This window comes from Coregonus clupeaformis, chromosome 11 (assembly GCF_020615455.1).
Source record: "Coregonus clupeaformis isolate EN_2021a chromosome 11, ASM2061545v1, whole genome shotgun sequence".
Classification (NCBI taxonomy): domain Eukaryota; kingdom Metazoa; phylum Chordata; class Actinopteri; order Salmoniformes; family Salmonidae; genus Coregonus; species Coregonus clupeaformis.
Genome location: NC_059202.1, coordinates 19,532,319 through 19,544,721, shown reverse-complemented (window position 1 = coordinate 19,544,721; position 12,403 = coordinate 19,532,319). Strand labels below are relative to the sequence as shown.

General features: G+C 46.9%; 1 protein-coding gene across 9 annotated transcripts in view; it reads right to left on the bottom strand.

The window, feature by feature from the left end:
* The window catches only part of LOC121576423 (tumor protein 63), a 106,235-nt gene that overhangs the window by 20,663 nt on the left and 73,169 nt on the right, over positions 1 to 12,403 (bottom strand). The gene's annotated exons all lie outside the window — the stretch shown is intronic.

Sequence of the window (12,403 nt, the reverse complement as noted above, 5' to 3'; positions counted from 1 at the left end):
TCTTTCTTTCCCTTCTCCCTGATGTTGTTTCCCAGCTGTATGTTTGAGGGCTTGTGTCTCTCAGTTCGGGGCGAGTCTAGACAGGTTCGTTGACATAAACAAGTCTCAGCCCCATCTCTAAGGCGTGGGACGAGCCCTGGCCCCGCAGATGTTCCCGGGACAGGTTGCGTCTTGCCTAACGCTGTTCCCAGGAACACTCTTCTCTTTGAGCGGTTGGTTCTCTGAGAGGGCCCTCCTCCTGCGGTGAAATGGGAGACGCCACGGCAGTCGAGAGCTAAAAGCTCAACTCCCTCAGAACAAAGACGGAGCACCGAGGCACGCGAACGTACACACACACACAGAGCTCTCTCACACCCCGTGCCAGCCCCGAGCGCAGGGATCAGCAGAGGTTTCCACACTTCTCTCCAGGTCCTCAATCCATTACAGTAATCCTCCCCCCGAGCCCTACACAGCCCAGACCATCATCACATTCCTCCACTCTACCTGAGACCTAGGAAGTGGCTCAAACGGCACCCTATTCCCTCTTGTCAAAAGTAGTGCACTACAAAGGCAAAATGGTGCCGTTTGGTATGCAAGCCTAGCCTACCTGGTGGCAGGTAACACACTAGACAAACCCCACCTCACGCTGTTTAACCTCACACTAGACAAACCCCACCTCACGCTGTTCAACCTCACACTAGACAAACCCCACCTCACGCTGTTCAACCTCACACTAGACAAACCCCACCTCACGCTGTTCAACCTCACACTAGACAAACCCCACCTCACGCTGTTCAACCTCACACTAGACAAACCCAACCTCACGCTGTTCAACCTCACACTAGACAAACCCCACCTCACGCTGTTCAACCTCACACTAGACAAACCCCACCTCACGCTGTTCAACCTCACACTAGACAAACCCCACCTCACGCTGTTCAACCTCACACTAGACAAACCCCACCTCACGCTGTTCAACCTCACACTAGACAAACCCCACCTCACGCTGTTCAACCTCACACTAGACAAACCCCACCTCACGCTGTTCAACCTCACACTAGACAAACCCCACCTCACGCTGTTCAACCTCACACTAGACAAACCCCACCTCACACTGTTCAACCTCCACTAGACAAACCCCACCTCACGCTGTTCAACCTCACCTAGACAAACCCCACCTCACGCTGTTCAACCTCACACTAGACAAACCCCCACCTCACGCTGTTCAACCTCACACTAGACAAACCCAACCTCACGCTGTTCAACCTCACACTAGACAAACCCCACCTCACGCTGTTCAACCTCACACTAGACAAACCCCACCTCACGCTGTTCAACCTCACACTAGACAAACCCCACCTCACGCTGTTCAACCTCACACTAGACAAACCCCACCTCACGCTGTTCAACCTCACACTAGACAAACCCCACCTCACGCTGTTCAACCTCACACTAGACAAACCCAACCTCACGCTGTTCAACCTCACACTAGACAAACCCCACCTCACGCTGTTCAACCTCACACTAGACAAACCCAACCTCACGCTGTTCAACCTCACTAGACAAACCCCCACCTCACGCTGTTCAACCTCACACTAGACAAACCCCACCTCACGCTGTTCAACCTCACACTAGACAAACCCCACCTCACGCTGTTCAACCTCACACTAGACAAACCCAATCTCACGCTGTTCAAGCTCACACTAGACAAACCCCACCTCACGCTGTTTAACCTCACACTAGACAAACCCCCACCTCACGCTGTTCAACCTCACACTAGACAAACCCCCACCTCACGCTGTTCAACCTCACACTAGACAAACCCCACCTCACGCTGTTCAACCTCACACTAGACAAACCCAACCTCACGCTGTTCAACCTCACACTAGACAAACCCCACCTCACGCTGTTCAACCTCACACTAGACAAACCCCACCTCACGCTGTTCAACCTCACACTAGACAAACCCAACCTCACGCTGTTCAACCTCACACTAGACAAACCCCACCTCACGCTGTTCAACCTCACACTAGACAAACCCCACCTCACACTGTTCAACCTCACACTAGACAAACCCAATCTCACGCTGTTCAACCTCACACTAGACAAACCCCACCTCACGCTGTTCAACCTCACACTAGACAAACCCAATCTCACGCTGTTCAACCTCACACTAGACAAACCCCACCTCACGCTGTTCAACCTCACACTAGACAAACCCCCACCTCACGCTGTTCAACCTCACACTAGACAAACCCCACCTCACGCTATTCAACCTCACACTAGACAAACCCCCACCTCACGCTGTTCAACCTCACACTAGACAAACCCCACCTCACGCTGTTCAAGCTCACACTAGACAAACCCCACCTCACGCTGTTTAACCTCACACTAGACAAACCCCACCTCACGCTGTTCAACCTCACACTAGACAAACCCCACCTCACGCTGTTCAACCTCACACTAGACAAACCCCCACCTCACGCTGTTCAACCTCACACTAGACAAACCCAATCTCACGCTGTTCAACCTCACACTAGACAAACCCCACCTCACGCTGTTCAACCTCACACTAGACAAACCCAATCTCACGCTGTTCAACCTCACACTAGACAAACCCCACCTCACGCTGTTCAACCTCACACTAGACAAACCCCACCTCACGCTGTTCAACCTCACACTAGACAAACCCCACCTCACGCTGTTCAACCTCACACTAGACAAACCCCACCTCACGCTATTCAACCTCACACTAGACAAACCCCACCTCACGCTGTTCAACCTCACACTAGACAAACCCCACCTCACGCTGTTCAACCTCACACTAGACAAACCCAACCTCACGCTGTTTAACCTCACACTAGACAAACCCCACCTCACGCTGTTCAACCTCACACTAGACAAACCCAACCTCACGCTGTTTAACCTCACACTAGACAAACCCCACCTCACGCTATTCAACCTCACACTAGACAAACCCCACCTCACGCTATTCAACCTCACACTAGACAAACCCAACCTCACGCTGTTTAACCTCACACTAGACAAACCCCACCTCACGCTATTCAACCTCACACTAGACAAACCCCACCTCACGCTGTTCAACCCATGAATATACAGTAGCTGCAAAGAGAAAACAGCCAAATAGCAAATATATACACTGAACAAAAATATAAACACAACATGCAACAATTTCAAAGATTTTACTGAGTTACAGTTCATATAAGGAAATCAGTCAATTTAAATAAATAAATTGGGCTGTAATCTATGGATTTCACATGACTGGGAATACAGATATGCATCTGTTCGTCACAGATACCTTAAAAAAAAGGTAGGGTCGTGGATCAGAAAACCAGTCAGTATCTGGTGTGACCACAATTTGCCTCATGCAGCGCAACACATCTCCTTCATATAGAGTTGATCAGGCTGTTGATTGTGGCCTGTGGAATGTTGTCCCACTCCTCTTCAATGGCTGTGTGAAGTTGCTGGATATTGGCGGGAACTGGAACACGCTGTCGTACACGTCAATCCAGAGCATCCCAAACATGCTCAATGGGTGACATGTCTGGTGAGTATGCAGGCCATGGAAGAACAGGGACATTTTCAGCTTCCAGGAATTGTGTACAGATCCTTGCAACATGGGGCTGTGCATTATTATGCTGAAACATGAGGTGATGGCGGCGGATGAATGGCACGACAATGGGCCTCAGGATCTCGTCACGGTATCTCTGTGCATTGAAATTGCCATCGATAAAAATGCAATTGTGTTCGTTGTCCGTAGCTTATTCCTGCCCAAAACATAACCCCACCGCCACCATGGGGCACTCTGTCCACAACGTTGACATCAGCAAACTGCTCGACCACACGACACCATACACGTTGTCTGCCATCTGCCCAGCACAGTTGAAACCAGGATTCACCCATCCAGCAGGCCAGTGAGCATTTGCCCACTGAAGTCGGTTACGACGCTGGACTGCAGTCAGGTCAAGACCCTGGTGAGGACAACGAGCACGCAGATGAGCTTCCCTGAGATGGTTTCTGACAGTTTGTGCAGAAATTATTTGGTTGTGCAAACCCACAGTTTCATCAGCTGTCCGGGTGGCTGGTCTCAAACAATCCCGCAGGTGAAGAAGCCAGATGTGGAGGTCCTGGACTGGCGTGGTTACACGTGGTCTGCGGTTTTGAGGACGGATGGATGTTTTGCCAAATTCTCTAAAAGTATAGAGGTGGCTTGTGGTAGAGAAATTAACTTTCAATTATCTGGCAACAGCTCTGTTTGGCATTCCTGCAGTCAGCATGCCAATTGCACGCTCCCTCAAAACATGAGACATCTGTGGCATTGTGTTGTTTAACAAAACTGCACATTTTAGAGTGGCACAAGGTGCACCTGTGTAATGATCATGCTGTTTAATCAGCTTCTTGATATGCCACACCTGTCAGGTGGATGGATTATCTTGGCAAAGGAGAAACGCTCACTAAAAGGGATGTAAAGACATTTGTGCCCAAATTGAGAGAAATAAACGTTTTGTGCGTATGGAAAATTTCTAGGATCTTTTATTTCAGCTCATGAAACATGGGACCAACACTTTAAATGTTGCGTTTTATATTTTCGTTCAGTATATATATATATACACTGATGCACCTAGGGCATTTGTCTTTGGGTCATTGAACCACACCATAAAGGACAGAGTATGTTTTGTCTCATTGAACCACACCATAAAGGACAGAGTATGTTTTGTCTCATTGAACCACACCATAAAGGACAGAGTATGTTTTGGCTCATTGTAGAATAATTCTGTTAAGAGACATCAAGGGGGGGTTAAGGGAGCAGTGCTGCCGGGAAATATTGACGTGTCGTACCGCTCTGTGTGTGTGTGTGGTGTGCATGTGTGTCACAGCCAGAGTCCCAGATGGGAAGAGGTTAAGGGTTAGGGGTTAGGGATTAGCTGTCTCCTAAGAACAGTCATCAAAGAACACAGAACACACAGAGACAGAACACAGAACACACAGAGACAGAACACAGAACACACAGAGACAGAACACAGAACACACAGAGACAGAACACAGAACACACAGAGACAGAACACAGAACACACAGAGACAGAACACAGTGCACAGATCACACAGAGACAGAACACAGAACACAGAACACACAGAGACAGAACACAGAACACACAGAGACAGAACACAGGAGACAGAACACAGAACACACAGAGACAGAACACAGAACACAGAACACACAGAGACAGAACACAGAACACAGAACACAGAACACACAGAGACAGAACACAGAACACAGAACACACAGAGACAGAACACAGTGCACTTTGGGGCCGATTCAGACGTAGGAATTTACACCTTTCCTACGCACTTCTCAGTATTTGGTATTCAGACGTACCTTATTCAGTCAGCTTGCGTACTCTGAACGAATTTAATTCAACCGCTGAAAACCCTACCACTTGCTGGCCAATAGATATTCTCGTGGAGTTTTTATTTAATAGGGTTTTCAGTACATTTATCTTAAGCCATCCCTTTAAATACGGTGAACCTTTTTAGTTAGAATTTTGTCGACAGACTCACTAGAATATATAGAGAGAATGGGTTCAGAATATTAGGGATCAATGAAAGAAAGCCATCTAAATATATGCACATTCGTCTGCATTTCAGCACCAATTGGTAGATGTAAAAATACTGTGATCTTGTAGATTATTTAGGTTTAGGAGAGTATTCGAGTTAAAAGAGCCTTGGAGAGCCTTTACTCACAAAAGAAAGAAACGGTGGTTTGATTCATTCTGAAAATTGCCACATTCAGTTCTTCAACCCATGGTGCTGTTGGAAGATTAGTGTCCATAGAGTTATAATAGGGAGAATAGTGTCCAATAGTAGGCTACACCCTCGTCTGTTGCCTGCACTAACCATGGAACTGTGGTGACAGGGCCAAGTATCTCACCATGCATCAGGTTCAAACTGTTAGGGCCTTGTCTGCGCTCCACTCCATAACCATTTAATTAGCCTACATGTCTTTTTTTTTTTTTTTAATCATCAACTTTACACAGGAAGCAAATGAAGGTGAACTAAACAATGTAATTCAATGGAATGATAATGTAGGCTATACCAACTGAAGGAACTAATAATGTAATTAAATGTAATGATAATGTAGCCTATACCAACTGAAGGAACTAATAATGTAATTAAATGTAATGATAATGTAGCCTATACCAACTGAAGGGAACTAACAATGTAATTAAATGGAATGATAATGTAGGCTATACCAACTGAAGGGAACTAGCAGTAAATTGGCAGTTGAATGTGTTGTTATTAGGACTACCGATGGTCCATACTGATAGTGGATAATATTTATCATAGAAACAGGAAACAGAGGAAGTCGGGATAGACTATAATTAAGACATTAAAGATCCCTGCAAGTTAAAAGGCCGTACAATTTAAATTCTGACGGAACAGCATTTCATCAACTTTACTTCGGGAAAGTTGATATGCTTCAGTTTGCTGCCATATGACTGGTTTCACGTGTGTCTCCAGCGATCAGAAGGTAAAATAGATCTAAAACAAGTGTCATTTATATTTACAATCCCCTTTCTCCCAACAGATTACTCATTTACCCAGCTTTTATCAATAGCTCTTAATCAAGTCGTAAATTACAGTGCATGGAGAATATTTTTTTCTGATTAGAAATAACACCAAAGTAGATGCTTTTTCCACTTGGAACCGGCAGAGAATTAAGTAAACTCGGGTCGGACTTCCCCCCTAACCCCCCACAGCCAGCCCGGCTAAAGGGCCAGCTCTATGTGCAGGGTAAAACAGAGTAAAGCTGGGGTGGTAACGTCTACAGTGGCCTTGTGCCATAAGACTATCAGACCGGTGACTGAGCTAGACTCTAGCCATTCTGTGTAGCTTCCAGGAGCTTAGAGAGGCAGCAGGACAGTGACCCTGTGCCTACAGTTACGAACAACAACTCCATTCAGAATATTAAGCAGCAGCCGACCTGTTGGCTATTGGTCGGTGGCAGCAGCCTACCTGTTGGCTATTGGTCGGTGGCAGCAGCCTACCTGTTGGCTATTGGTCGGTGGCAGCAGCCTACCTGTTGGCTATTGGTCGGTGGCAGCAGCCTACCTGTTGGCTATTGGTCGTTGTAGTCCATCCTTCTCCTTTAACTTTTCATTCCATCATTTTAATTGCATCTTCTATTGATTAAATACGGTGCCTTCAGAAAGTATTCATACCCCTTGACTTATTCCACATTTTGTTGTTTCAGCCTGAATTCAAAATGGATGAAATAGTTTTTTCACCCATCTACACACAATAACCCATAATGAAAAAGCACAAACAGGTTTTTAGAAATGTATTCAAGTCTTGCCATAGATTTTCAAGTAGATTTAAGTCAAAACTGTAACTCGGCCACTCAGGAACATTCACTGTCTTCTTGGTAAGCAACTCCAGTGTAGATTTGGTCTTGTGTTTTAGGTTATTGTCCTGCTGACAGGTGAATTCATCTCCCAGTGTCTGGTGGAAAGCAGACTGAACCATTCCGTTTCTTTTTTTTATCCTGAAAAACTGCCGCGTCCTTAACGATTACAAGCATACCCATAACATGATGCAGCCACCACTATGCTTGAAAATATGGAGAGTGGTACTCAGTAATGTGTTGTTTTGGATTTGCCCCAAACTATAACACTTTGTATTCAGGACAAGTTAATTCCTTTGCTACATTTTCTGCAGTATTACTTTAGTGCCTTGTTGCAAACAGGATGCATGAATATTTAGAATATTTGTATTCTGTACAGGCTGCCTTCTTTTCACTCTGTCAATTAGGTTAGTGTTGTGGAGTAACTACAATGTTGTTGATCCATCCTCAATTTTCTCCTATCACAGCCATTAAACTCTGTAACTGTTTTAAAGTCACCATTGGCCTCATGGTGAAATCCCTGAGCTGTTTCCTTCCTCTCCGACAACTGAGTTAGGAAGGACGCCTGTATCTTTGTAGTGACTGGGTGTATTGATACACCATCCAAAGTGTAATTAATAACTTCATCATGCTCAAAGGGATATTCAATGCTTTATTCTACCAATCGGTGCCCTATTTAGCGAGGCATTGGGAAGCCTCCCTGGTCTTTGTGGGTGAATCTGTGTTTGAAATTCACTGCTCGACTGAGGGACCTTACAAATAATTGTATATGTGGGGTACAGAGACGAGGTAGTCGGTCAAAATTAATGTTCAACACTATTATTGCACACAGAGTGAGTCCATGCAACTTATTATGTGACTTGTTAAGCACATTTTTACTCCTGAACTTATTTAGGCTTGCCATAACAAAGGGGTTGAATACTTACTGACTCAAGACATTTCAGCTTTTGATTTTTTATTAATTTGTAAGTCATAATTCCACTCTGACATTATGGGGTATTGTGTGTAGGCCGGTGACAGAACATCGACATTTAATCCATTTTAAATTCATAACACAACAAAACTTGGGAAAACTCATGGGGTGTGAATACTTTCTGAAGGCACTGTATCTCCTAACTTTTGCCACACACGGAGGCTCTAGGACTGTAGCCTAGTGCCCGCTTTGATGACTTCTGATTGGCCAACAACAACAACAAGCTACACGCGCCACTCTGATTGGCCAACAACAACAAGCTACACGCGCCACTCTGATTGGCCTACAACAACAACAAGCTACACGCGCCACTCTGGTGTGGCCAACAACAACAACAAGCTCCACGCGCCACTCTGATTGGCCAACAACAACAACAACAAGCTACACGCGCCACTCTGATTGGCCAACAACAACAAGCTACACGCGCCACTCTGGTGAAAAGCAAAAGGGCAGCAGCATAAATTATACCATTTCTCTCTCTACTGCAGCAGTCGCGTCCGGATCTGTACGGGTCCATCCGGACAAGTCATTTAAAAATTACACATACCCGAGACCCGTGACAATCATATCAGATCTGACCCGTGACATTATTTAGAATTCCCTGGATCCGGATCCGCTCGGCTCCCACATCGGGTCTCGGGTACTCGGGTCCGGGTGGATCCGTGAACACCTCTAGCATGAGGTGTTGAAAGCAATTTAGAAACTTTCACTCAATAAATAAAAATAAAAAAATCACATTGAATTCGACAGATCAGACTAATTGAATAAAACAGGTTGAATGAAACAAAGTATAATTTTCTAATAATTCCAATCAATAAAAGCACTTCAGATGAACAAAGGCGTCGTCCCACTTTTTTTTTTAGTGTGCATTGGTTTCCAGTCCAGTTCTATTATGCATCCTCCTATTGTGTATGGAAGACAGCCTAAGCATTATATAGGCCAAAGGTCATTGGCTTAATCTTCCTCATGATGAGCTCAGACCAAAGCATCAGGTAAACCAATATTGCATCATGTGTTATGACTGTTGTGACTTTATGATCCAGAGTAGACTCTTCCCTGTTCTCTCCACACACAGACGGACCACTGTTGTTTCTGTGCTGTAAGGTTGAGAAGGGCGAGAGAGAGGCAGCGTTGGGATTGGGTAAATGTCACTATCCCACGGTCGTCGTAGCCAATGAGCTGGCTGAGATGGCCCCAGAGTACTCCCTGAGTCCCGCCTGTTGACTCTAAGACATGACCTACCTACCGTTGGTTGATAATTAGGCAATAAGCCCACAGGTTCTGCATCACTCCCTTCTACCGTCTGCCAAATAGGAGATTGATGGCTCAGCTGGACCATAATGGCCCAACGTATAAGTGGCATGGCACCACGTAAGACTGGTTTAGCCACATAGTTTCCCATGAATATTCTGATTTCACAAGAGATCCAACACTTGAAGTAAACAGCCTATATATAGAACGTAGAAAGGCAATTGATCCAACCCAATAATTATTTCAAGTTCTCACTTTCTGTGATAATACTGATGGTCGACATCTCCATCTGCAGGTGCGATATGGAGCAGCTCAGCTGGTTCTGTGATAATACTGATGGTCGACATCTCCATCTGCAGGTGAGATATTGAGCAGCTCAGCTGGTTCTGTGATAATACTGATGGTCGACATCTCCATCTGCAGGTGAGATATTGAGCAGCTCAGCTGGTTCTGTGATAATACTGATGGTCGACATCTCCATCTGCAGGTACGATATGGAGCAGCTCAGCTGGTTGCTAGGAACGGTGCACTTGGCTTTCGATTTTACACAACGGTACATGGCATGGTTCCACTGTATATGGCATGACACGGCCTGGAGCCAGTACGCGTGGTCACGGAGCCAGTACGCGTGGTCACGGAGCCAGTACGCGTGGTCACGGAGCCAGTACGCGTGGTCACGGAGCCAGTACGCGTGGTCACGGAGCCTGTACGCGTGGTCACGGAGCCAGTACGCGTGGTCACGGAGCCAGTACGCGTGGTCACGGAGCCAGTACGCGTGGTCACGGAGCCAGTACGCGTGGTCACGGAGCCAGTACGCGTGGTCACGGAGCCAGTACGCGTGGTCACGGAGCCAGTACGCGTGGTCACGGAGCCAGTACGCGTGGTCACGGAGCCAGTACGCGTGGTCACGGTGGGACTCAGACAACAGCTGGCACTACAGCATTGTCACATAATGACAACATCAGTTGTCAGTCAGATTAGATCAAGGAGTTCAGATGGGGTAAAGACATCTAGATTAAGGGCTAGATTCAATCCGTATCGCGGAAGATCCATGTTATATCATGATTGAAATGTAAAGGTAATTTCAGATTGCGCTGTCACATGCAGCGTTTACCGTAAATGCAGTCTTGGTGATTTCCGTTGCGCTATAGCACGGATCTATCGCGATACAGATTGAATCTAATGTTAAAGGTAACTTCTGGAAGAAAGGTGAAGTCCTTGAATGTATTTAGACCATTACCATTCTGGACGATCCAGAAGACACACATCGTTCTCTTGCTTCCTGTAACAACCCAACTAAACTGTCATGGCCGAGTCCCTGAGAAAAGGCTTGAGGTTCTTCTGTCATGGCCGAGTCCCTGAGAAAAGGCTTGAGGTTCTTCTGTCATGGCCGAGTCCCTGAGAAAAGGCTTGAGGTTCTTCTGTCATGGCCGAGTCCCTGAGAAAAGGCTTGAGGTTCTTCTGTCATGGCCGAGTCCCTGAGAAAAGGCTTGAGGTTCTTCTGTCATGGCCGAGTCCCTGAGAAAAGGCTTGAGGTTCTTCTGTCATGGCCGAGTCCCTGAGAAAAGGCTTGAGGTTCTTCTGTCATGGCCGAGTCCCTGAGAAAAGGCTTGAGGTTCTTCTGTCATGGCCGAGTCCCTGAGAAAAGGCTGGAGGTTCTTCTGTCATGGCCGAGTCCCTGAGAAAAGGCTGGAGGTTCTTCTGTCATGGCCGAGTACCTGAGAAAAGGCTGGAGGTTCTTCTGTCATGGCCGAGTCCCTGAGAAAAGGCTGGAGGTTCTTCTGTCATGGCCGAGTCCCTGAGAAAAGGCTTGAGGTTCTTCTGTCATGGCCGAGTCCCTGAGAAAAGGCTTGAGGTTCTCCTGTCATGGCCGAGTCCCTGAGAAAAGGCTTGAGGTTCTCCTGTCATGGCCGAGTCCCTGAGAAAAGGCTGGAGGTTCTCCTGTCATGGCCGAGTCCCTGAGAAAAGGCTGGAGGTTCTTCTGTCATGGCCGAGTCCCTGAGAAAAGGCTGGAGGTTCTTCTGTCATGGCCGAGTCCCTGAGAAAAGGCTGGAGGTTCTTCTGTCATGGCCGAGTCCCTGAGAAAAGGCTGGAGGTTCTTCTGTCATGGCCGAGTCCCTGAGAAAAGGCTTGAGGTTCTTCTGTCATGGCCGAGTCCCTGAGAAAAGGCTGGAGGTTCTTCTGTCATGGCCGAGTCCCTGAGAAAAGGCTTGAGGTTCTTCTGTCATGGCCGAGTCCCTGAGAAAAGGCTTGAGGTTCTCCTGTCATGGCCGAGTCCCTGAGAAAAGGCTTGAGGTTCTTCTGTCATGGCCGAGTCCCTGAGAAAAGGCTTGAGGTTCTTCTGTCATGGCCGAGTCCCTGAGAAAAGGCTGGAGGTTCTTCTGTCATGGCCGAGTCCCTGAGAAAAGGCTGGAGGTTCTTCTGTCATGGCCGAGTCCCTGAGAAAAGGCTGGAGGTTCTTCTGTCATGGCCGAGTCCCTGAGAAAAGGCTTGAGGTTCTTCTGTCATGGCCGAGTCCCTGAGAAAAGGCTTGAGGTTCTTCTGTCATGGCCGAGTCCCTGAGAAAAGGCTTGAGGTTCTTCTGTCATGGCCGAGTCCCTGAGAAAAGGCTGGAGGTTCTTCTGTCATGGCCGAGTCCCTGAGAAAAGGCTGGAGGTTCTTCTGTCATGAGATTAGATGAGGTAGACATGCAGTCATAGTTGTGCAATAGAGAAAAGTTGACTTGTTGCCTGGTGCACTGATTGTCTTGATAGAATCTTCACACACTTATCATGTAG